The following is a 25,899-nucleotide window of genomic DNA, read 5'->3' as shown; positions in this document are numbered from 1 at the left end:
AGAAAGGTGCACAAGCCAGAAGCTCACTCTTGCACCCCATGTCTGTAAGGTGCAAGGGATCTTAAGCAGTGGGGCCCTTGTTCTGCACACTTTCATGGCAACTTGCAAGCAGACTGAACAGCTGGGCTGATCTTTGGTATACTGCAGCACTCCAGGTGGTTGAGGGTGGTACTGCAGTTTCCAGTCCATCAGGGAACACGCCAATGAGATTCTATTTAGAGAACTTTTGAAAATTGCTGATTCTGACCTTGCCACTTAGATTTACTCCCTGCTCATAAACTGCTTTTCTGCCTGATGAGCTGTCTGCCTCTTTGCTGAACTCTCTGTCCCCATACCATCAACCCCGGAAATAAGTACACAACACATCAGAGTTGTGCAAACTGGTCCTAAATCTCCCATGAACACCCTTCCCCCAACCTTCATTTCTACTTCTGAATACTTACCAAGTTTCTCATAGCAACTCAGTATCCTGCACCTTTATTTTTTCTTCATTTGCAAACCCTTTTTTGCTCTCTGAGTTTGTTGCAATGCATTTCTCTTTTTCCCTTTTCCAGGTTACTAAAATAATGCATTCAGGGAAAGTTTAGATTGGCTGAAACAATGTGTTGCCGTTATTAAATCACTCCTGAACTAAATCACCCACGAGCTGTTTACTGCCTTGTTCTACTGCTCCATCTCTTAATTATACGAAACCTCAGCAGTTTGTTTAGTTTTTAATTAGCATAATCCAAGTACAGAGTTCACTCTGGGCAAGGACACAGGGGGTATTGATTATCTGTCCTTTATACCACAGGGTCAAGAATCATTTCTGTGCTGTGCTTATTAATATATGTTCATAGGAACGGCACTGAAATCTATCATTAATATTGATCCTGATTTTCAAGCAGTCGATGGTCATTGACGCAGGCAGATAAATTACTGGAATGAATTTTGCTACTGCTTGCTAAGACTTTTCATATTGATAGATGTCCTATTGAACCACTTTTTCTTTCCCCTTTCTCCAAATGCAAACCATGCTGAGAGACTTACAGATGAATATCTATGGGAACAGGTAAACTTTTGCAAAGTTCTGCTTCTCACACAAACATACACTAGCACAGTGGTTATCTACATCTGTTAAAGGGAATTCTGGTTTCCTAGAAAGTTCATTAGGGTTCCAGGCAGCCCAATCCTAGCTAAATTCCCATTTGGTGATGCAGCAGAACCAAAGCTGGTTCCACTGCATCCCACAGGGAATTCTGGGTTACTGGAGGTCTCCTTAAAGTAAGGAAACATTTGTCCCCTCACCTCAAGGAGACCTCCAGCAGCCAATATCCCCCCATGGAATACAGTGTAGCCTGCACCAGTGCTGCTGTATCACCATGAAGAAATTTAGGACCCAGTCCTATGTTTTTCTGAGACCCAGGAAGACAGTGGCTGCCATTGTATCCTATGGGGCCTGGGAAGCTTCTTGGGGTCAGGCAACTGAGGCCTTACCACCAGCACCAGAGTGCCTTATGACACTTTTATGACACCCAGCAGTGAGGCTGGAGCACTAGCACTGGGCAGCACAAGATCAAGCTCTTAGTTAGGGCCGGGCTCTGTGAATATGCTCTGACCAGACAGCAAAGGAAAAGGAGGGGCATCTATACTAACACTTAAACACTCTATCCTGGAGACCAATTCTCAGTCTAACCTACCTAATGGAGTTGTCAGAACAGAAGCGGTTGTGAGGAGATGCACACCATGTATGCTGCCCTGAGCTGCTTGGAGAAGGTGAGATAAAAAGGGATTAAATAAATTGTATCAAAATGCAGCATACCCCAGAAACCTCTATGTGATATACTGGTTTTTTCTGCAACATATTCAGGAGAACCTTGGCTGATCAATCTAAGAAGATGAGACTCCCCTAGTAAAGAAGGATTTTTTAATTTAAAAAAGCAAAAACAAAACACTAGTGTGGCATAGCTTGCTAAGCACTTCAAAATGCAGTCTATTAACCAGCAATCAGTCCAAGAGTTTTTATTTTTCCTTCCACTTGGTGGCAGCAAAAACCTTATTTTTGCCAACCTCCGGCTGTCTGAGAGAAAGGCAGTAGCATTTCAACTATTCTTGACATCTCTGTTCAGGAACATGCCACCACAGACAGGAAATGTTGGGTGTAGGGTCGTTAAATGGTCTACAGCATCTGCCATCTCAACTGAAATGTTCTGGAAATGATTATGTGCACAACCCAGGCAGTGAAAACCATATTATGATTTTGACCCGAGACCTTGCAGTATTTATCTCCTGGGTAGAAGAGAGGAACATTCTGGGAATGGGAAGTGCTTGCAGTTCTTCAGACGTGCACAGATGTGCAATTGCTCTGCATTTCCAAGATGTTCATACGCATACTAAGGCTTCTTCAAACGGGAAATCCTTTCCCAACCCTTCAGGTGCTCACAGGATACACCATGTGCTAACTGGTTAAGAGGCACTTTTTCAAGTGGGTGTTCCTCTTTTATTTAGCAAGGGGAGAGTAACTGGCCCACCTCACCCCAGCAGTGTCTTTTCTAGTGGCTGTCTGCTGGTGTTGCATCTTTTTAGATTGTGAGCCCTTTTGGGACAGGGAGCCATTAGATATTTGATTTTCTCTGTAAACCGCTTTGTGAACTTTTTGTTGAAAAGCGGTATATAAATACTGTTGTTGTTGTTGTTGTTGTTGTGCTCTGTTGGCATAGCTGCATCATCAGGAGGGCAGGAATTAGTTAGGATTGGAGTGTCAATCATACATAACAGTATTCAGACACTGCCCCCCCCCCCCGCATCCTAGCCTCTGTTTCTTACTTCATTAGCTCAAACTGCTGGGGCCTGTAAGATTTCTACTGGTCTTAGAATTCAGCATTCCTGATTTTAATTGTGTTATCCCCTTCTAATTGCCAGCTAACCGCCATGCCCTTGTTATAAAGTCATCCCACTTTTCACTTTTCAGTGAGTACCTTAACACCTGTATCTGGCCTGGGGCAAGTGCCAAGATGGCCCAACACTCAGGCCAAGCTCATCCTCTTGACCAAATTATGAGGCTCTCAAACCAGTTTGCAAAGGCCAACTTTTTTCCCCTACTTTGTTAATTTGGAGAAGACTCCTTGAAATTGCCAAGTGGCTACACCTTGCCAAAAACCCAATGCGGAAGGCCAGTGCATCACTCCATGATGGATCTCCTCCCATGCAGTTGGCAGGGCAAAACCCAGGGCAGTACATGTGGCGAAGAACCATCGCCCCACCCCACTGGTTTTTTTTGGCTATAACTTTTGACAGAGATATTTTGATGCTGTTTGACGCGGTTGCATTCTGCATGAAATTATGCACTGAATGATATATAACATGATGCGATTACTCAAAAATACCAAGATTTTAAACATTTTGGCCAGTAGTAGTGTCAACCCCCTGTGCACATCACCCAGTGCGGCTGGTAAAGTACTCCTATCTCATTTTGCAAACCAGGAATCTCTGTGCCACCCCAGGTACTCAGGATAGGTACCTCTCTTGCTGCTTCTTTTTCCTTCCTCCCTGTCCTTCATTCTCTAGACAAGCTGCAGCCCAACACCCACTGAATGCCCATCAATGTCCTCCTTGCAAACATTCACCTAGAATAATGTCCTAGACTCCTTTTCTTGCTTCTCCCTTCAAAAGCCAAATAAGCTGCAGTAACACCCACTGGGTTTTCGTAGAGCATCCTTTCCTGCTCCTTTGCCTCTTTTGACTTATACTAAACTGGGACCTCACAGAATCTCAGCTGCCAGCCCCATGACTCCTTCCTCATGATATGCTTCATTATAGCAGAAATGGATTGGGAACCTTGGCCATTGGCCCTGCTAAACTATCTTCGGTGCCTTCTGAGCAGCCAAATTGGCAAAAAATTTAGGCTGCAATCCCATACACACTTTCTTGGGAATAAGTCGCACTCCTCTGTCTACATCCTAATACTCCCTCTCCTTTCCCCTTTCCTCTATAGCACTCTTTCTCAAACTGTGGGTCGGGACCGACTAGGTGGGTTGTGAGCCAATTTCAGGTGGGTCCCCATTCATTTCAATATTTTATTTTAAATATATTAAACTTGATGCTGCCCTGGTATGTGACTGCATTTGGGGAAATGTTACAGACCTGTACTTTGAACAAGCTACTATGTATATTCTTTTAACAATGATAGTAAATGGAACTTACTCCTGGGTAAGTGTGGGTAGGACTGCAGCTAGGGATTGCCTGCTTGATGATGCCACTTCTGGTCACTTACAATGACATCACTTCCAGTGGGTCCTGACAGATTCTCATTCTAAAAAGTGGGTTCCCGGTGCTAAACGTGTGAGAATTATGTGTGAGAACCACTGCTCTATAATGTGTCTTTACATTCCCTTCCTCTTTCAGAAAATTAGGTTTATCCCTGTACCATTTCTCCCTAACAATCAGCCCCTAACAATTAATTCCTCTTAGGTCTTAGCTGCATGCATGTGTTAGGTATTTTACTGTGTCTTATTCTTGATTTTATTCTTGATTTCTCCTCCCTTTCATTGTACATTTATCACCACAATAAATCTTGTGTTCTCTCTCTCTCTCTCTCTCTCTCTCTCTCTCTCTCTCTCTCTCTCTCTCTCTCTCTCTCTCTCTCTCTCTCTGTTCTAGAGCAGGATCTTGACCAGTTCAAAAAAGGCTTATTCTATTCCACACTACTTCTGAAAAACTCCAGCAAATCTTATCAGATCTGGAAACATCCTATTGATACATAGACATAAGTGCTCATAAACATTCAATTCTGCCTCATGTTTTGCAGCTCAGTTCGAGCCTCCTGTCATACTTGAGCACTGCCTACAAAAGCAAGCAAAAGGAATCAGTGCGATAGCTGATCCACTGTTCAACCATCTGCTTCAGCTCAACATGGCTGCTTCACTGATAGCATTGTTGGCTAGCGTGCCCTTGGACCTCTATCTTGCGTTGCCCTCAGCTTCCTGGCAAGCCTTGCTGGCACCAGCAACATTTCCTTAGTTCCAGTTCTTAGTCATGTTGCCCGTCTACCTTCTGCAGAATCTCTCATCGCATTATTGGACCTGATCCTCTTTCATCTGTGACCTGGACCCCATCCCACTTTGCCTTCTGCCTGGACCTAATTCAACCCTGTGTTTGATCTGCCAAATCTCTTTGCTGGTTCACAGTCTGCAAAGATCCTGTGAGGCTGCCCAGATCCTGGGCCTTCTGGCCCCATTCCTGACAATTCCACACTTTAATTACAAAGAATGCAAGATAGAATATTAAGCAAAGTGAGTCCTGTCAAATTAGTCATTCAGACAAATGTTTCCACTTCTTGGGATGACTACACAACTTGTTGGGGAAAATGCTTCATTTCCATAACTGTAAGCCCCACAACAGCTTAATCATCCCTTTTGTCTGAATACATTCCATTTTTATATTTGCATTTCATTGGCCACCTGCCATTTGTTTAAAGGGTAGGATATAATTAGAAGCTCTGGCAGTACACTGTTACACTTTTTGATAGCACAAATACAGTTTGGGTGTTGTTATTGTATTGGGTGCAGTGTTATATAATACTAGGAAGCCTTCCCTGCTCAAAAACATAATTGAAAATAAAAAGCATGGAAAATGCTTCTTAATCCTGGTGTTGCAATGCTTTTGGGCTTAACGTGCCATAAAAATGCAACATTTCTGTGGAATGTGCTATGCTTTTGGAAGATCTGATGGTGCCTTGTGGTGTTCATGAGCATCCAAATGCATTTGCCCATTGTTAAAGGAGATGGGTCTCAAACCAAACCTGCTGGTTCACAGACTTCTGAAAGATTGTGACCTTAAGCCAGAGTCTAAAGAAAGGCATGAAATGCCACAATCTTGTCCTTCAATGTTGCAAGATGTCAGGTGCTGCTACAAAGTGAGGATTGGTTGCTAGGCAGCATGGGAAAAAAAGGTTGAAAGGGGACCTTATGCAAGTGGCTGTAGCAGCTCTCAAAAATGAGAGCTGCTACGGTTGCTTTGAGCCTTCTGACTACATGGAGGCTCTGCACAGAGCCCTCCAGGCTTTGCGTACTGATTCCTTTCCTAGCTCAGGATGTTGATGAGTTGATGAAAGAGATCTCTGTTACAGGAATCCAGTGTATGCATTTGACAATATCATTCCAACTTCGTGAACCCCAGATCAGAGAATGCTAGAGGTACATAAGAGATTTGACATTTTAAATTACAGTACTTGGAAGGGATGCTTTTTGCTATTGTATTGCTTTTCAGATAGGTCTCTCTTTTCCAGTAGGCACTCTAACGCTTTGGAGCTTATCCTGTTCTTGAACACCTGACCTCCTTTGGAAACAAAACAAAACAAAACAAAAACAAAAACCTTAAGGCCTTGTTCAGGTGATTTAAAACCCAATCCTACTGAGCTCGGTGCCAGTGCTCCACCAGCACTGATGGCCCAACTGCCACAAAAAATGTTATAAGACACTTGCGCACTAGAGGTACACCCCTAGCACTGGCCCCAGTGTCAGTTGATGTAGGGCCATGGCACTGGAGAACGAACAGTGAGGGCTCCAGGTGTTACGTTCTACTGACAGCTGGTGGCAGGATGTTTTGGGCAGGGGGAGGGCAGAAGGAAGAGTAGGCCCAGGAAGGGGTGGAGTGGCAGGTTCTGCCACCATATCCTAACTCCCCTCCTGATCTGGGAAACCCGATATGGGTCTCCTCGATTCTGCTCAATAGTGGGTATAGATTCAAGAAGACCCATTGGGGCCACCTGGCTGCTACATGGTGTAAGGGAACATTTATTCCCTTTCCCCGAGACCTGGTGCTAGTTCACTGCCCCACTGGATGCAGTGGTTGCCATTTTGGTGCCACTGTAGCCCTGAGCACTAGGGAAGAATAGGATTAGGCTGCCCAGGCCCAATCCTATCCAACTTTCCAGCACCGTTGCAGTTGTGCCAATGGGTCGTGTGTTGCATCCTGTGGTGGGGAGGCATCATGGAGAGGTCTTTAAGGTAAGGTAAACATTTTTTCCCTTATGTTGCGGCAGCTGTGTGGTTGCATTGGTAGTAGAAAGTTGGATAGGATTGGGCCCCCGTCACACTGACATCTCCAAACCTTCCCCACCCCATTTCCCCTTCCATATTTATCTTGTTTCTAACTATATTGTCATTTGACTTTTACACAATCATTAGTCTTATTTAGTACTAAGGTATTTGTGTCCTGGACAATTTTCTCCCAGTCAAATGTATCCCAGTCATTGGAGTCCTGGATGTTAGTGTCCTTTTTTTTTTTGGGGGGGGGGGGGTCCCCGTTATTTGTGTCTCATTATAACTGGGAAACAAACAAACAAAAAAAACTATATCTGGGCAACACACCCCATGTTATATATCATATGGTATGTGTGGCAGCAACTGTTACCCTGCACATGCCTGATCTTGTCTGATCTTGGAAGCTAAGCAGGGCCAGGCCTGGTTAGTACTTGGATGGGAGACCGCCTGGGAATACCAGGTGCTGTAGGCTTATACCATAGTCTTCCGAGACTGAAGGTTGCCAACCATGATGATGTGTGACTCTGACATATAATGTCCAGCTCATGGAAATATGTTGGCTGAGCTCCATGTGCATAGCAATTAATAGAAAAGGTCAATAAAAATTTTTTCAAGTTGTATAATTATTTACTGGGTGTAAACCGAGAGTCCACTGGATTAAAACACAAGTTCAATGCTCATGGTGAGTAAATATATTTAGGAATTTAATTGCCTCTTAAATATCGGAGGCCTCAGGCACCTGAAGCTTATCGTATGTGTTTCTTATGTTAAGTATATTTGGCCATCCCTGTTATATATCCCAAACCTCTTATCCCAGCCATAACTCTAACCCTAACACTACCTTTGCTTTTTAAAAATAAAAAAGGACATCTAATATAAATATAAACATATTGGAACACAACTGTCCAGGTTTAAAAAAAACTAGGCACAAATATCCAGGGATGCCAAAGACCAGCCACATTTGGCCAGGACACAGTTGTCCAGGAAGCAACGGTCCTGTCACTGTCTTGTTTTATTCTTTCAGAAGTTTTAGGTTTTCTATCACCATTTATCCCTTTCTGTTCTTTTTTGACATCAAAATATGTTAGATGTGCTCATATGAACACTGACTTACTTAACCATCGCTCTTTGAACACATCGTCTAAGGCAGCTGTGCTTGCAAGTTGTCTCCAGGAGAATGTTAGTTTTTTTTTCTCTAATAGTAATCCAGGTTATTTCTTTTTTCCTCTTGAATGATTTTGTACCTCCAGTTGTTGTCAGCGCTGAAGTTGTTATTTTATTTCTGAATTGAAACTGTTCCCCTTTCCCAGGCCTGCATAACGAATGACCTACGAACTGCACACAGTCCACCAACTATATATAGCAGCTCACCAAGAGTTTGATAAACCCGTTTTTTGCTGCCCTGCCTGGGCTGGCAAAAGCAGGGAGATTTTCAAGCACTTGGTAGGTCATAGGATATGGCTGGCGGGTTACATCTTGCTTGGTGGGTCACTAGTTGTGTATGCCTCCCCTTTCTGCAACAGCAGTGGTTCCCAAACTGTGAGCCGTAGCTCCCTGGGGAGCCACGGAAACCAGCCAGGGGAGCAGTGGAGTCCTTGTGAAAAACCCACCATCCAACACAATGTATAGGATTGTACCCCTAATGGGAAGACCAGCCAATGGCCCATTAAGACAAGGGAGCCAGTTTGGGAACCACTGTACTACTAGGTTGGGCTTTTATCAGTCCCTCCTTTGAACAACTTGCTCTCACCTCTTTGGCCTGGGGGTTGGAAGAGCTAATATGACTATTTTCAGGGTGGAAGGGCACTGATTATTGGGATGTGGAGAGGATCACAGAAAAGAACTCACAGCGAGCATCCCAGTGTGCTTCCTGCAAGCAAGCCAAATCATGTGCCAATGCCTTTCTCTTTTTCAAGTCACCATCCAACACTTCCTGCTATACAATAAGGGCAACTTTATCCGAAACAGTGCTGCCCAGTAGTAGTCCTGCATCCCTTGCCCCAAAGGTCACCTCTTTCCATTTTGCATTAATCCAAAATAACATCTTGGACAAGCCTTATTAAAATTAAGGGGAAAGCAAAGATCGAATTGTCCTTTTGTTTGAAGATTTTTGCCCAGGGATCTCAGTGGACCCTCTGTTGGTCTCAGGATCCTGGATAAAAACTGCCTGAATTTTCCATCCTCTGGAGCTGGCCATGGACTCTGATGAGGACGTACCAACCTGTTCACTTATCCTATGCGCACAGATTTCACAAGAAGGTGTGTGTTCACTCAGTACGGAGATTTGGGCCATAAAGCTACCATTGCTTGTGTGTTCTACAAGGAAAAAAAAAGTCCCCTGCATTTGGATGGGTTTGAGGTATCAGGCATTGCCTGGTCTAAAGAAAGCTGCATATAGTTTCCTTCTGATGAGAATACACCTGAGGCTTCTGCAGGGAATTGTATTTCTCTTCAATCCAAGTGTCAGGGTCCCCCTGACTTACCTGGGGAAACCTGGACGGAACAGGCTTGCAGGGCAAGGGGGGACTCAAGGCAAGGAGGACATAGGCTCCAAGGCCAGCTGCAGGAGAAGTACTGGCCTGGAGAGCCAGGAGGGGGGAAGAACACCAAGCTCCAGCCTTTTAGCTATCACAAGCAGGGAGAGGCAGGGCCAGTCGAGGCCAGTCAGCCTTTTAACCCTCCCATGGAGGAAGGGGTGGGCCTGGAGGGACTGGTCATGAGCATGAAGTCCAGCTGGGCCAAGGATGAAGGCAGTCTGCAGGTAGCCAGAGGGAGCAGAACCCAGCTTGCCTATGAACCAAGACTGGTTGGGAGCCACAAAGCCCCAGCAGCTGGGGGAGAAGGGCCTGGGTGATGTAACCCTCTTTCCCCCACATTCTTTGCTGCGGCCCTAGTGGCTGGGTCGTTGCTCCGGGAGACAGAACCTCCAGTGCCCCGCCACTGCCTCTCACAAATTCGAGGGTCCCCCTCAAGCCAGGACCCCACACCAGGTAATCCTACGATTCTCTATGCAATGTCCTCCAATGTGCTATCTGGTCAACATTTCTAAGGGCAAGATTTTCCAGGTATAAGGGTCTAGGCCAGGGGTGTCAAACATAAGGCCCGGGTGCCAGATGCGGCCCACGGAAGCTTTTTATCCGGCCCTCGGGCTCTCAGCTGCTGAGTAGTGCTGAGGAATTACTGCTATAAGGACAGCCCACATGAAAATTGGGCTGTCCCATAACTTGAAATATGATCAAGACTTGTGTATTTTCTCTTCTGTCATTTTTTCATTCTGTCATTTGAGCTAATGAGTAAAGTGAAAAAGTGCTTATTTTTTATGTCATGGTTAATGACATCATTTCCTGCCTAACGACATCACTTCCAGCCCTCAGCAGGCACTATGAATGCTGTTTGGCCCTTGGTATGACACCCCTGGTCTAGGCTATCTATTGAAGAGCTATTCACCCTGCGAGAAGGTCATTTTAGACACATATCTTCTCCAGTTTGTTGCCAATGAAGATAAACTTGCAAACGTGTTTGAATTTAACAAACCATGGACTGCATGCACAGCAGCCCACCCCAAAACCAGTCTTGAGGGTTCAGGATCCTTGGGAATGGTGTGGAATATGGCACACCATGACTGAGATAAGGATGAAAGTTGAATGGGAACTTCATGAGTTTCCATGGAGTAAGTGAACATACTTTGGCTCACACTAGGTTCCTTTAGACCCAAGTCAAAGAATATCACAACAAAAAATTATTTGGTTAGGCTGTAATTCTAAACATACAATTAAATAATTCCCCCAAAAGATAAACCACAAGAGGCCCTCCTTGCTGTCAAGGCAGAAACAGGACTTACACATATTTGAGATATGCCTATCTAACAAACTATAGCATCATTCAGCAGGGATGGGAACTCGAGTCAGGTGGCTTAAGGCTGAGTCACAAAAATCAGTGTTTTCGCTGACTCGTGTACACTCAAGTTGCGCGCATGGAAGACAGCAAAACAAGGGCTCCCGTTTTGGCACTCATGCACGCAGAGTCTGTCTGTGTCTGGATGTGCTTGTTTATGGTTTTCACAGCGTGACCTCATGAGCCAACATTCATACCCAGAGAACAGCAAGGAAGTTCTAGCCAGGAGGCAGGGAAGGGTTAATGTTTTGCTTTTGCATTGGGCGGGAGGTGGGAGAGGGCTCTCTTGCCCATCTCTAAAGGAACTGATGGTCATTGGATGAAGGATGGGTGGTCTGCTTTGTTTCCTTGGATGAGGGAGGGCAGGAGGAGGAGCCCAAGTGGGTTCTTGCCTTGGAATTGGCAGGAGAGGCCCAGGCAAAAAGGAAGCAGGGATGGGGGGGGGGAGGTTAGTAGAGATCATGCTTTCCAATGCATGGCTGCTGTGAGCTCCATTATTACTTGGGATGAAGAAGCCCCATTGAATGACTGGTTGCAGTGGGGCCACTTCTGAATACAGTTGCAAAGGATTGGGTCATCCTGGTAAGCCTCACAGCTGCTGTGTATGATCCTCCTCCCTCTTGTTGCTTCTGTCCCCTCTCTCTCCCACCCCCTCCCACCTTGTTTACAGATGAACGGGGACAACAGTGTAGTGGTTAAAGAGCACTCCAAGACATGCACACACACACCCCAGCAGCAGCTCCATTTTTTCCCCCACCTGAGATGTATATCAAAAGACTCATGACTTGCTCTGGGCAACTCGGAAACTGCCCGCTAGGACTCGTTTTCAAGTCAAGTCGTGGGGGATGGAGACTTGTGACTCGACTCAAGTCAAACCACGCCAGATTTGTCCATTCCTGCCATTCAGGCACTCCACGAAGCCTGAATGGAAGGACTAGCCCTGCTGTTAGGCTAAGTGAGGCAGTGTAGTACAGGCATCAGATCTGGGATACAGCTGATGTAGTACAGGGGTGCACACACTTTTTTGGCTCAAGAGCTACTTTGAAACCCAGCAAGGCCCGGAGATCTACCAGGGGGGAAGGAAGCATCTGACAGACACCCCCTTTGATGTATGGAGCCCCTGCTGGAGCAGGTCAGAGGAGGCCCACCAAGTCCAGCTTCCTGTGCCCCACAGTGGCCCACCAGATGCTTCAGGAAGCACACAGGAGGCCTCTCCTCTCTCCCCACCCCACATACTGGGGGCAGCCACAGGTCCACCCAAGAGGCACATGCCCAGCCTTGCTGCACTATGGGGGGGAGGAGCTCCCCACTCCCCGCCCCCCCAAACTATTTGTGGCTGTGCCCCGAGACCAGCAGGGAGAGGGAGGCGTCGCAGGTCCTCCTCGGAAGGGGCGGGGGGCTTCCCCGTTTCCATGGAGAGGGGCTGCGCGTGCAGGCGGCAGGCGGGGGAGACACTGCCCCACCGGCCCTCTTCCTGCAGCAGCAGGGGGGCCAGGGGGGTTGTCTCACCTGTCAGCCCTGACCAAGAGCGGCAGCGGCCACAGCACTTACCTCTGGGCTCCTACAGGGGCGGCTGGGCCGGGCATGGCTGGGCTGGGTTGGGCTGGACCTGACTGGAAGGGGAGGGGAGGGTCACTCAGGGCCTCCCACGGCAACCACCGTCAGAGCGACTCCATCTCGAACTCCCACCCCTCCCCCCTTCTGCTACGGAGCCCCAGGAAGCGCCTCAGTCCAGTGCAGCCCAGCCGCCGCCGCCCACTTTAGCTCCTGCTCTTCCGCATGCAGCACCATGAAACTGATGAAACTGACTAGAGTCTAGTCAGTTTCGTCAGTTTTGTTGCTGCATGCCTGAAGAACAGCTAAAGCGTCAGTTTCAGTATCAGTTTAGTGTCAGCTAAATATGTCAGTTTCGTCTAGTCACTAGACGAAACTGACATATTAACAGTTTGGAGAGACAGGGCTCCACAATCTACTCATTTTGCCTCACGATCTACTGGTAGATCGCGATCCACCTATTGAGCACCCCGATGTAGTAGTTAGTAAAGTTTCATTGAATTCAATGGGGCTTACCACCAATAGACATTTGTTTGTTTATGCATAGGACTGTGGTGAAAATGTTTTGGTCCATCTCTGCTGGCTAGAGTTTATTAAGCAAGTCACAATATTTTATCTTCAGTTCCTTGTCTCTACAATGCAGCTCCTGCCGTTATTTCTGGCCAAAGCAAGCCTGACTCAGGATGCCAGCTGTGTGCTCTAGGGAGTCACCAACAATGACCCTCAGATTAAGGCAAGGTACCCTTCCTCATCCATCTCACTTGCAAAATAACACTGGGCAAGAAACAGATATTCTCATTTTCATGAGATCAAGAGTTCAAAGCATAAATTGTAAGATTTAAATTTGATAATTATGACGGCATGTATAATCTGAGCACTGATACCTAACTCAGGTGGATAATTACGGATCTTTAATACATAATTATGTTTCTTGGAAACATAATCAACTTGCTCTAAATACTTTATTTTGCAACATTCAGTGCACATATGATGTAAATTATGCATTTAATCAGAATGATTCTAATTGGGCCATTTTCAATTCCCTCCCATAAATACAGTTATTCATTAGGTGTTTTCTAAAAACCCTATGTACTGAGATAATGTGATTCTGAAAATGTGTTTTTCTCAGAATAAATTTAGCTCCCCTTGCAGGGGTTGTATAAGGACAGAGGTACAGCTGTTAAAATTAAGTTTCTTGGGGAAAAAATAACACAGCTTAATTAAAGATTACACCTGAGAGGACACATAAGTTGTATTCTATCAGGCAGTGGTCCTGTTCAACTTTCCTAAAAAGAACCGGGGGAGGGGTCCCACAAAGCAGTTTCTACTAGAATGCTCCCATAGATAGCAGGGGTGTTTAGTTACTATTGCAGTTTAGGGGACTGGCTGTGCAATCCTATGCATGTCTATTCAGAAATAAGCCTCACTCAGTTTAATGGAACTTCCTTCCAGCTAAGTGTGTGTGGGATTGAAGCCCAATACAATCAGAAACAATATTTTAAAAAAATATACATTGGCACTAGAGGGGCTCACAGCATAGACTGGCTATTTTGTACCAGGGTCTGTGGGGTATAGAACCAACAGTGGCACTCTCTGAACAAATGAAACTGGGTAGATTTTTCGGAACAGGTTTTGATTTTCTCAATGTCACTTCAAGGACATAAGATTTGCCGTGATCATGGATCAGAAAAAGTTTGTCAAGCATTCTGTTTCGAAAAGTTGCCAGCCATCTGAAAACAGGCACGAAGGTAGTGGTTTTTCTGTAGTTTGTCCTCTGGTATTCAGTGGCTCATGTAACTTTCATAGCTAATAGCAATTGATAGCCCTATCGTTTATGAATTGGTCTAAACCTTCTTCCAGCCACCTAACCCAGAGACCTCCACTACCTGTTGAATGCCAGATACCATGCCCATTGGAATTGCCAAATATTTGCCAGGTCCCCACCTACTACTTGTGCAGTCCCTGCTGCTTGTTGTCCAGGTTCTTTAGCAACCATCTTTTAACTTTGCCTTCTGCCAATACTGTCCTTATTTCTGGATCTTCCTTGGTTGGCAACCTTCAGTCTCGAAAGACTATGATATAAGCCTACAGCACCCGGTATTCCCAGGCAGTCTCCCATCCAAGTACTAACCAGGCCTGACCCTGCTTAGCTTCTGAAATCAGACGAGATTGGGCATGTGCAGGGTAACTGTTCCTTATTGCCAATTAATCTGAAAAATGTCAGATAGCAAGCAACATCTGTGAGATGATTGGCCTGGGGAATCTATTGCAAACCTCTGATCAATCTAGTGGAGATCAATCTAGTGAAGCCGTTGTATTTTGTTGTAATGTGTTTTTTCCCCAAACAAAAAGAAGGCAGTTGTTTTGTCAACTTGCCCCACAGTACTGGGAGGCACACTGCAATTTGGATGACGTGAGTCCCCTTTTAATATCATCTTCATTGTCTTCCAGTCCATTTCTAGCCCTGATTCAGAGTGCTGGTCACTACTTTTAAAGATCGAAACAAAATCGCACCACATTACCTAAGAGACAGGCTCCATCCCCACGAGCCTGTGCATTTGCTCCATGTCTGCATGCCCTGCCTTTGTCACCTTCCAAGGTCATGTCAGGGTCAGCCAAGTGAGGCCGTAGCCTGCATCCATGAGAAGGCCCACCTACCCAGGTGAACCCCCAGTAATGCAGGTAGTGATGGTGCCCATTTCACCATCAAGGGGTGTCATAAGGGGGCCCAGTTCAGGGCATGGCAGGACCCCAGCAACCTGGTGCCAACACTGTGCATCAAAGTTGCAACTAGTGGGAATGCAGGAGAGGGCTTTCTCTGAGGTCATGCCTAGACTTTGAAATTCCTTACCTAGGGAGATCTACCTGGCCCCTTCTATGATGCTATCCCATCATCTGATGATCTTGTTCTGGCAGGTTTTTGGCCTACTGGATGTCTGATTTACTGATTCTTTGTAGAATCTGAATGATTTAGAATCTGACTACTTGCTGGCTTTCTTATTGCTTTGGATGTTTTTGTGTTTTAGGTATTGGTGCTAAAAGATTCTTTGTTGCAAGCTGTCTTCAGCATTTAAAAGTCATAGACAAGTGCAATTTTTTGGAAATGTGGCTAAACAAAATTCATAAGGCTTTTTTAAAGAAAAATTTTGTACAAAGGATTTAGGGATGCTAAATCAATGACTCAATCTTAACTGCTGTTTGCGCCGGCGGAGCGCACACTCCACCGGCACAAGGTACTGAAAATGTGCTGTAAAGCACGTTGTGACAGTGTGCCAGTTAGTAGCACCGGTGCAAAGGTTAGAGCCTTCCCATGTATATTGGCATGCAGAGCTGCACCTGCCGGATCAGTAAGTCTGCACTGTGCAGCACAGGGGAAGGGGAGAATGGGGAGAAGGTGGGAGCAGCAACAGGGGTGCGGATAGGCAGAAAGGGCTTGGGAGGGGGACAGGATTTGGAACTGGCATGTGCTGTATCCTATTCCTCTTCCCAAGCCTGATCCAGCAACACAGATCAACATGTGGTGGCACAGGTCCAAGTTGGCACGTTATTATTATTATTATTAGTAGTAGTAGTAGTAGTAGTAGTAGTAGTAGTAGTAGTAGTAGTAGTATTCATATTCGTATTCGTATTCGTATTCGTATTTATATACCGCTTTTCAACAGAAAGTTCACAAAGCGGTTTACAGAAAGAATCAAACAACTAATAGCTCCCTGTCCCAAAAGGGCTCACAATCTAAAAGGATGCAAAAGAACACCAACATACAGCCACTAGAAAAGCAGTGCTGGGGTAAGGAGGGCCAGTTACTCTCCCCCTGCTAAATAAAAGAACAGCACCCACTTAAAAAGTGCCTCTGTCTTCCCACCTGCTAAACTCCCCAACAGAATGTAAAACAGCCTGCACTGCTGCAACAGTGTGGGGAAGTTTAGGTAGGATTGAGTTGCCCATCTGTCATTTGCCAAGCTATATTTTGCAGTTCAAAAGTCAAAATCCTCCAAAAAAACATAATGGCCATCAATCAAAAATGGTGATGGCTGTCTGCTACTTCTGCTTTCAATAAATATGCAAGAAAAAAAAATGATACATTCTGTTCTCTCCTTTTTAAAAAACAACAACAAAAAAAAAACATTTTGTCCAGAACTGTAGTTTGAAAGGTGTTTAAGAACTTATGGCTGTTATTAGTTTTTAGGTCCTAAGAGATACAGTCAGAATTAACCAATGAAGTATTAGGTTTCAGTATTCCCAAACTGTGTAGAAATCGCGGTTCGTAAACTACACGACATTTGAAATATGAGGAAAAAATGTATTGTGGAAGGTAGCAGTGAGACCACAGACCTGGGAAGTGGAAGCAGAATGGTTTGAGAGCCCAAAGAATTATCCTGCGGGAAGCAGTTATGGACAAAATCTTTTGTGAAATACAGTCTACTTTGGATGAAGTGAAATTCTCAGTAGGCAAGATCACATGTATGGGGGTATAAAGAAAAAAAAATTTCATCAGGAGTGTCAGATGGTAGGATATGAAAACAGTCTAGTCTTGTGACATGGTAAGTATTGTTAGTGATAACAACCTCATAGCAAATCCTGCTTCCACTTCCCTAAACTGTGGCCTCACAGCCTATTTACACAATACATATTTTCTTCTCACTTCAAAATGGCGTATAGTTAAAAAAAAACCCTTTTCTACACTGTTTTGGCATGCAGAAACTTAATACTTTGCTTTATTAACTCCATTTGCATCTCTTAGGACAGAAATCGCCTGAGAAAGGATAGATTCTAAAAAAGAAACATCCTCTTAGACATGCAGTGCAAAAACTATAAGCGCAAAAAACAAAGAGTTTGCTATTTAAAAAATGTACCCATTTTCTAGCATGTTAATTGTGTTAGTGGGTATTGACAACTTAGTAAGACCCACAAAAATGGTGGGTCATTACAATTCATTTATAGAAGGTATGGATATCAGTCTTTTGTTTGGCTGTCAGTTGTTTTTTTAAGGATTTACTGGATCCCAAAGGATCTCCTCTATGAAGAACTCGTGCAGGGAAAGCGCCCTACAGGTAGACCACAGCTGTGATATAAGGACATCTGCAAGAGGGATCTGAAGGCCTTGGGAGTGGACCTCAACAGGTGGGAAACCCTGGCCTCTGAGCGGCCCGCTTGGAGGCAGGCTGTGCAGCATGGCCTTTCCCAGTTTGAAGAGACACTTGGCCAACAGACTGAGGCAAAGAGGCAAAGAAGGAAGGCCCATAGCCAGGGAGACAGACCAGGGACAGACTGCACTTGCTCCCAGTGTGGAAGGGATTGTCACTCCCGAATCGGCCTTTTAAGCCACACTAGACACTGTTCCAGAACAACCATTCAGAGCGTGATACCATAGTCTTTCGAGACTGAAGGTTGCCAACCAACTTTTGAACTTCAAAATATAGCTTAGCAAACAACAGAATTATTTTCAACATCCCCAGATTCAGTTGTGGACCTGCTCCCTGTTGTGCCCCGGGTGCAGGTCTGCGATGCCGCCCCCCACATCACACTAACCCCCCACCTGGATACCTACCCAGTGCAATGGAGTCTCATGCAGCATTCAGGCCTGCTTGGAAAGCCTTCTGAGGCTTCTGACATTGTCATAAGCAGTACTTCTGCAAAATCAAAAAATGGTAAACCGAAAGTATTGCTTAGGAGCACATTGGAAGCCTCAGAAGACTTTCTGAGCAGTCCTAAACACTGCATGGTGCTTCGCCTGTCCTCAGAACAGCTGTGGAGGACAGGCAGAGGAGGCACAGTGGGTGAAGGCGGCAGTGGTGGTGGGCTTTCGCCTGGGGCTTTTACCCCCCTGCCCCCTTCCAGGCCGCCACTGCCCAAATTAACAAAAAAATGCTTTGCTGATTTTCCTCAAATATGCCTTATGCATTCACGTTTTCTGAATAATGTAATAATCAATTCCCTGGGGGCTGGGGGATAAGAATAGGCCCTCAGTTTGGCTGTACTTGTCGTAAGAGGCGACTAAACAGCCACCGGGTAGATGGGACTCGTCAGCCTGGGAAGGCAGCTCATCTGAGAGAAGGAAAACTCTGATCCCAAACCTCCACTGCCTTGTGGCTACATCCAGTTATGGAAAAGGCTTCAGGAGTCAACCTCAAGGCAAAATCTGGAGCCGGAGTCAGTTCATGGCTGAACACAGTCACGTTCTGGCAACTCCTGCGATGCTGCTGGAACCAACCATATTGGCCTCTGCCTTTCCATTGGATTATTTCAGCGATGTGGAGAGGGGGGATTTGCTGCGTGGGTAACAGCCCATCCTCCATACCTACTTTACCCAGGCTTCGCGCACTGGAGAGGACACTGTTCCAGAACCACTATTCAGAGCGCAATACCATAGTCTTCCGAGACTGAAGGATGCCAACATAATAATCAATTACATTGCTATAATTTCAAGTGATGATAATGCCCTCTTTGATTTTTTCTATCATTTATTTTTTGTGTACTTAATATATCGTTGTTACTTTAAGAAAGTTACTTTCTAAATAAATTTTAATTACTGTTTTGGTTTATCATATGTATTTGTTCTCCTATCTGTCTTGCCTAACTCCAGGGGTAGTTCATGCTGAACTATCAGCTGAACCTATTCCCCAATTTTGCTGTCCCTATTACCAATCTGCTACAACCACCCACATGTGCGCTATTACACACAAACACACACCTCCCAAGTTCACACCACACTGCAGTTGCACAAACACACTCAAGTGTACGCCATCGGTGGTGCACAACAGGAACATTCACAGTCATCTGCCCACCTATGAGAAGAGCTTTCCTCCTTATTGTCCTCATCCAGCATGACCATTCCTTCCTATAGTGACCAACAAAGGAAATGCTGGGACTCGAATCAGCAGTGGCAGTGGACAAGGTGGAAGATGGGGATGAACTGACTGCCGGGTAGGCAGCAGGCCACAGGAGGCGGTAGGCAGGCACAGGGTATGGGGCACCCCCTGCCAGTTTGTTGCCTGCCTCATCTGGCCACCTGAGGAAACTTTTTCAACTTGCCCTGCCTACATTAGTAGCCTAACACAGCTGATTAGTTAAAAAATAAATAATGTTAAAAAAATATGATGTCTAAGGAAAAGGGGATGAGAGCAGGAAAATAAAAGGATACAGGAGGCTTGGTTTGGTAATACCCAGTGGTGTTCTGGGGGGGGACACATAGTGCTATGTGTTGCAGGGCGCCTCATCAAGCCCTACAAGCTTCCTCTTCCCCTCATTGCCTGAGCCATTCCAGGAGGCGAATGCAACAGGAAGGAGACTCTGCATTGCTTTCTCTCCTGGAGTGGCTCAAACGATGAGGGGAAGGGGCAGCTTGCAGGGTGTGATGAGGTGCTCTGCAAAACTTAGTGCTGTGCCCCCCCCCAAAAAAAAACACACTCTGAATGCCACTGGCAATACAAAGCCCAACTTTCCACAGTTACATTAAAGAAAAAAAACACTTTAAAAGATATGGGTGGAAAAAAAATGGTCATTGCTTGCATTCAGTTGCGCATGCCATTGGCCTCTGTAATCTCACTTCTATAACCACACCTCTGTTTTTAAAAATGAAAGCTAGAGAGTTTGATGATCTAAAACTCTGGCAAGCCAGACAGTGTCATTCTATTGAGCTAGTTGCTTGATTCAGTATAAGGTGAGCTCACATTTGTTCAGGCAACTCTGCTTGCTGTTTTTTTAACCAATCCAGGCTTTAAAATCAGGAGTCCCAAATGGGAGAAATTGGCTTTAAGGGGGGATTTGAGATATATAATTAGTGCATGCAGTGAGATGAGCCAAGCACCTCTCCCTCTCACTCACTAATCTTCTTCTGCAAATGCCACCCCTCCATTTATATGATGTCAGTTTTGGAGAATGCATTTGACAATATGCCATTGCTTGGCCTTAAGAAACCTGGCCCCACATCTTTTTAACTAACCTCTGCACCTTGATTTCAATGACATTATTTATGAATTGCCTGACATTTCCTTTAACTTTTCCTTTCCCTCTAAGAGCAGCACAAGTTTTTCCTACTTTTTCCACTCCAGCAGCTCACTTCTCTAGACAGATGATGGTCACCACTCCATCTCCGGCCATCTGCCATTGATTTTTTTTCTTCACAGGTTTTGCTTTCTGTTTCCAATTTTGGCCGTACTGTAGCTGGGTTGGGACAGCATTAGGAGACAGGCCAAGTCTCAGCTGTGCTCTGGAGCTTGTGCACAGTAAAGGTTTCTGATTTGAATTCAGTCCATTACCTTATCCTTATTTCCCCATCCTAGGGATCATGCTTGAATTGCGTGGGATAAAAGCCACATGTGACGAACAAGGTGCAGTGAGGCCATCTTGCCTATGAGACTAAGTAGGAAGACATTAAATAAAGTTGCTTTTGCTGATACTACTAGCATATGGCAACCACAGGGCTGTAGCTCAGAAACTGGGAGAGAAGCCAATGAGAAAAATGTGAGCTATAATAAACCCTGTGTTTATTATAGAAAGGAGAAAGGAGATACTAGTAGAAACCAATGCTATAGTGGATGCTGAGGGTTGATTGCCTATGTGGTCATTTGGATTCATTCTCACTTACAAGTCACCATGTGTCCACTGTATCTTCTCTGCTCCTTACTCCCCATGACACCACTCACAAAGAATGTATGGCCCAAATCTATGGCCTAATACAGAAAGTCCCCAACTTCCAGACATTCAAGTTGCAAACATCTGACTTATGAATAGGCTTGGTCGGGGCACTGAAGCAGGTACAAAACCAACAACGGAAGGGACTTGGAGACAACCCAAGCAGCGCAATACAGTAACTTTGAAAATAGCAAATAGCTGTGGCAATGGGGAAAAACAACAGCTCAACAACATTGGAGAACTAGGGAGGCTTGAGGGCAGAATAGTTGGAGAAGATGGAGGGAGTAGTCAGCGTGGCCAAGACAGATTGGGCACAGGGAGAGCTGAGACAATGCAGGCGAGCATTAATACTGTATGAGGAAAAAGGGGGCCCTCAATGGAGTGACTCCAGCAACAGAATAACAAAACACAGCCACTGCTCACAGCAGTAGGAAAGAAGGGAAGGAAAGTTAGAACTTAGTTTGATCAATGCCCCTACAAATGATATCTACCCAGTCATGATAACATGTGTTTTTTGTTACTCATGTAAACTTGAGTCACGGATGTCACTGACCCTGACTCAGGGCCAGTGACTCAAAAAAGAGTCATGACATCAATAGACTCGAGTCGCAACTTGCTTCCATGTGTGCTTGCACCTCTGTTTTGTATGTACTTGCTTACTTTTTTTCTGGCCGTGCCTGTCTCGCAGTGCAACTCGTTTCTCTTAATGACTCGGACTTGAGTAAAAAATGATGCTATAGTGACTCAAGAAAAGTCACAACAGCTGCCTGTTGTGAACTGACTTGGGTCAAGGGGTCAGAGACTCGTGACTCAGTGTGGTGACTTAGCACATCCATGCTATTGAAGGATGGGGAAATATTGGAAATGGGGGATGAAACTCACCAGTGGCACACCTCCTGGTAGATGTGGGCTGGTGGCTGTCATTTTTCCTTCCCTGTACTCCTCAAGTACAGGGCTATGGCATCATGCATTGTTCTGAAGGGCACCTGTGAGAAAAATTGCAAACCCGCAAAGCTGCTAAGTTATGTTGCTAAACCAGAAATGACATTAAAAGGTAAGCTGGGAGTGGTTTCACATATGCACCACACATCAAACTGTAGTCAGAAGTTTTTAGGTGAGAATTTTCCACTCACCTGAATAAAAATAAAGTTAACTTTTCCTTAAGCATAAATATGGCTGTATTCAAAACATCCTGATGACCAGCCTAATATTCTGATTTTACATTGAAAATTCTGGCAACTGGGCCAGTGCTAAAGAACCACTTGGGCCATGTCATCAGAGATGCATTTTCTGTTCACTTAAAGTTCTAGTAATCTTCTCAGCATCCTTGAATTTATTGAAAAATGAGTTCAGCTGACAGTGGCAACCTGAAAGAAGCCTTTACTCGTTTTAAACTTTTGGGCATTTCCAACCTCTTTAATATTGAAACCAGCAATTAAAATGCTAAGCAATGCCATAACAATATAATAATGTGCGACTGAGTTTGAGCCATCATGCTTAACTGCTGGGGGTGGAGGTGAATATAATATACGAAACTATAAATACTGAATTGTGCTTTCCAGCTGCAGCTGAATGTCAATTCTACACCTACCGAGTGGGAATAAAAGTGTTCATTAGGAAATACTTTTGTGCAATACTTTCTATGAAAAAAACGCAACTTCAACAGCACGCGTTCCTCTGGCATGAGGCAATGGAAATGATTGCATTATTCACGCAAAGAACAGTGGCATCGGGGCATCATGAAGCCGATGAAGTGGCCACTTTGAACAGTGGGCTGGAGATGTACCTTATACATATCCAGCCCACTGTTCGAAGTAGCCACTTCACTGGCCTCATACCTTTCACTCTCAGATGAGTGGCCAGGAAGCCACTGGAAAGGGGATAGGTGATACTGCAGTTATCTTTTTCCTAATAGCCATCAAATGTTTGCTTCCAATAGTGTCTGTCTCTGGATCCACCTGGGGATGCATGGCAGCTTCAGCTTCCCTGGGAGCTGGGAGATGCCATCCCACTGCTTCCCACTGTTGACCAGATGTTGACCCATTGTTGCCCAGCCCAACAAGGCCTGCATTGGCTCGACTGAGAGCATCCTCTCATGAGGATGGGACTGCTGGCCTAATCTGTGGAAGTGCAGCAGTCAACCAATAAAGAGGGACACAGCTGAAGCTGTTATGCTGTTGTAAATCCCTTCTCCTGACAGCCCAATCCAGATTAGGATTGGGCAGTAAGTGATCTGCAGAATTATGCTTGGTTTTATCTGTTGTTTTTAGTACAGTTTTATTATTTGTATTTTTAAAAGTTTCATTAAAATGTGTCTTTTTTCAATATTGTTAGCGACCTAGAGCTGGAATTTACAGGGAAGATGGGATAGATAGCCTGGAATAAATGTATGAATATGCTAACATGCATACCAGACTATCTGCATTCTTCTGATACTTGGGGGAAAAAAGGGTTAATTTATCTCCAGCAAACGTATCCAAAGACAGAGAATTTTACACCAAGACTAATTACGATAGTGTAGAATGATTACACTATTTGCATAAAGTGGTTGCATCACCTGAGGACTACCAATCTCATGACACAATGAGTAAAATATGAGTACTGTAGATACTCGCCTATAGTACGTGAAATATTTGTCAAGTAATCAGGCTCCAATTCTCACTTTGCCTTATCTCCAGGTCAGTCAGAGGGCAAAGCCTTTCAACTTTGAAAAGTTTCCTTTCTCAAGCAGCAGGCAGGCACAGCTCCTTAGAAGCAATTTGTTAACCTTTTATTTTCCTTCCTTCTGCTGCAGCCTGATTCTGCTTGGCAAATGCTTGCAAAGCAGGTCTGTTTTTTAAAACACCAGGATGGGAACCTTCCTTCCCAGGCTACAATTCAGTGCACCATTACTTAAGAATAACACCCATGGAAAGCAGTGGGTCTACTTCAGAGTAAAAAGGGTTGTAAATATATGCAGCTGCATCTCTCTGCTGTGAATTGAATTGCACACTCCCAGTTATGTGTTATGGGTTGTATGTTGTACATAGAGCTTCTGGTTTAACACACCAGACACCTTAAAGGTGGATTTGACTCATGGATCTCCTGCAGTGGTTCCCAACCTTTTTCACTTGCATATCCCTTGGCAGCCCATTTCCATAAATTGTACCCTTCATATTAGCAAAATGTTTGTAATTAATAATACAAGCCCTCATCTCCTCTATATGAAAGCCCAGACTTCATGTATTTATCGCAGTGTTTTCTCTTTTTATCTGTTTGAAGAACAGAAGACTCTGCTTGTGCACTGTTTTGCACCAGAAGTGTGCTGAGAAATTCTGGGTGATTGATCACTTTCCATATTATGTTTCAGCTTTTTTACTGTGCTGGTTTTCAATCACTGTTTCATACATGAATTGATGACCAAAAACTAGCTATTGGTGGGGATTTCACAGTCAACTAGCTACCTCCCTTCCTGCCTTGCTGGTCCTTGCAAGGCATTCCTGTCTTGCAAGGTATTCTGAAGCATGACGTGCCTTTTTCTACCATTATTCCATTCTTTTTCAAGTACCCCTAAAGGTCCTGTTGAGTGTCCTTGGGAGTACATGAATACCAGGTTGGGAACCACTGTTTTACTGGTATGTTGTTTACAGTGCACTTACTCTGATAGTGCTTACAAAAAGGTGATGAAGACCAGAATTTAAAAAGAATAAAAATGTATCTTATGATCTTTTACTATGTTTTTAATAAATTAGAGACTACAGTTCTTAGGTAACAATTAGTGGTGGATTATTTTTCAGGATCTGGCCTCAAGTAAAATCAGACAAAACTATAGTCAGACACCTCCCTAAGTTTAACCCCCGACTTATCCAAGGGTCACAGAAAATTCCATGGTTGATGGCTCAAGACCTGCCCTCAACTTATCTGTGGGATCGACTTATAGGCGAGTATCTATGCTGCCTTGTGGTGCATGGATAGCTGTTACATAGATTTAAGATTATGAAGACTATAATGCAGTGTGAGTGTGAGCAAAAACCCATGCATGCTCATCAATATGTTGTACTGTATCCTGCCACAGTTGTGAAACCTCCTCACATTTGCTCCCCAGAGGAGTGAAACAGAAAAGAAAGCAGTGTACCCAGTTGAAGCAAGGTGGATGGCTAGTGGAGGCAATGGCCATGCATGTAGTGTGTGTAAAACCCTCAGCAAGTTTAGCAACTTCTCCATATCACCACCAAAGGCAGCTACATTGCCCCACTTCTTAGGTGGGCCAGCCCCTTGCTGTCAGCAGAGCATGTGTCAGGGATGAGAGAGAGAGAGAAGCAGAGGTGGAGAGCAGAAGAAAGGAAAGAGAATGAATGGATTTAACCTGGAAACTTAAATCTAGGATAGGAGAAGAGGATAAAGAATGTGGTGGAAGGTTAGGATTGTTCACGAGAGAGAAAAAAGGGCAGCACAGATAGTCTGAGGAAGGACATTCTCTCATTACATGCTGATTGAGAAGGGAGTGTTCTGTGGATAGGTATTTATCAGCCCAAACCTTGCCTAAATAAATTCTTTCAGCTGAATGAGAAAAACTTCATGATCTATTGTGCCTGTAAACAAAAACAGGTGTGAAGATAAGCGAGGGCCCAAATTAATGTGGACATCTGGTAGAAGCATTGAGAGAACAAAAGCACAATAGTACTTAGCTGGGAATTGGAAAAAAAAATAGCGTTAGAAATAAGTTCCTTCTGTGGGTTTTGCACATGACTAGTGAAGAACTGGAAGACAATAATAGAATAAGTAATGCAGTCAAATAATGGCAATACAACCTAAG

General features: G+C 44.7%; 1 pseudogene; it reads left to right on the top strand.

Moving 5' to 3' along the window:
- The first annotated feature begins 7,377 nt into the window (after positions 1–7,377).
- On the top strand, positions 7,378–7,494 carry LOC136650207 (5S ribosomal RNA; annotated as a pseudogene).
- Positions 7,495–25,899: the final 18,405 nt, after the last annotated feature.

This window comes from Tiliqua scincoides, chromosome 4, assembly GCF_035046505.1.
Source record: "Tiliqua scincoides isolate rTilSci1 chromosome 4, rTilSci1.hap2, whole genome shotgun sequence".
NCBI lineage: Eukaryota > Metazoa > Chordata > Lepidosauria > Squamata > Scincidae > Tiliqua > Tiliqua scincoides.
This window is presented reverse-complemented; position numbering and strand designations above follow the sequence as displayed.